The sequence below is a fragment of the Helianthus annuus genome, chromosome 10 (genome assembly GCF_002127325.2).
Source record: "Helianthus annuus cultivar XRQ/B chromosome 10, HanXRQr2.0-SUNRISE, whole genome shotgun sequence".
NCBI lineage: Eukaryota > Viridiplantae > Streptophyta > Magnoliopsida > Asterales > Asteraceae > Helianthus > Helianthus annuus.
Window position 1 is genome coordinate 135,327,053 of NC_035442.2, and position 1,354 is coordinate 135,328,406.

Sequence of the window (1,354 nt, forward strand, 5' to 3'; positions counted from 1 at the left end):
TAATTAATTAACTGATTAATTAACCATGTCATCGAACAACAGTGAACTGTCTGCCCTTAATCAACAACAAGAATTGGACTCAAAGCTTGGAACTACAACACGCATTCCAAGGTTAACTGATGCTAATGACTTTCCCGAGTGGAAGTGGCGCTTTGAACAGCACCTGAAGGTTAAGGATTACAAGTTATGGCGCAGCATCTTGAGAGGACCTAGGGAGATTATGATGGAAAGCCCCACAGAACCAGATGTCAAAATAAAGAAGCCTCGAGATCAGTACACTGAAGATGATGTGCTCATCGTTGAAGAAGATGATCGAGCTCTTTCCTACTTAACCATGGGTTTGGGTCCAAATATTGCTATTGGTTTTCGCACCTGCAAATCTGCCAAAGAATTATGGGATTCTCTAGTCGAAGTGTATGAAGGAAACGAAGATATGAAAGAGGGCCGAAGGAATTTGCTGCAACAAAACTTCAATAATTTCAACCATATTTATGGTGAAACGGTAGACAATCAGATTCAGAGGTTTGTCAAGCTGGTGACTCAAATGCAAATGGAAGAAATTCATACCACAAACGCATCCACCAACAGACAACTCCTTAATGCACTGCCCAAGAGTTGGGATCATCATGTAGCCATGATCAAGAAAACCAAAGATCTTGCAAGATGTACCCTGTCAGAGATGATCTCACATATCAAAGCTTGTGAATTGGATGATAAGCAGAGAGAGACTAACTACAAAAATAGCATGCTGGCTGCAGGTTTCTCAATTGCTCCCACCACATCTAGCGACAGTAACACAGCTCTTCTGTCTCAAGGAGGATTCCAAATGTTTCGCAATACTACATCTGCTAAACCTGCTCCCACTTCAGCAAATGTCTACAGCTCAGGGTCCTCTATTCAAGCTTCTCCTACAAGTGCTGGAAAGGCTTCTGCTGCACCTTCTGCCTCCGTTGCGAGCAATGAAATGTTTGCCTTTTTCACGAAACAGTCAAAGGAAAATCTTGAAATAGCAGCTTCCGTCATAAATTGTTTGAATGCTTTTACTTCAGGAAACCTGGGTCCTCCTAAGTTTTCCATGGATGATTTGGATCAAATTCATCCAGAAGATGTGGAAGAAATGGATATAACTTGGCAGATGGCCATGGCAGCTTTTAGAGCTAAAAACTTTGTGAGGAAAACAGGGAAAAACAAATGGCAAGGTCTTACGTTTTCGGGCCCCGCAAAAATGCCATTTGAGTTTCGTTGCTATAATTGTCATGAACAGGGCCACTTGGCTAGAAATTGTACTAAACCCAAGGTGAATGGTGAACAAACTCCAGCGCAGCCTGCTGCTCCTGTTACGCCCAATCGAGAA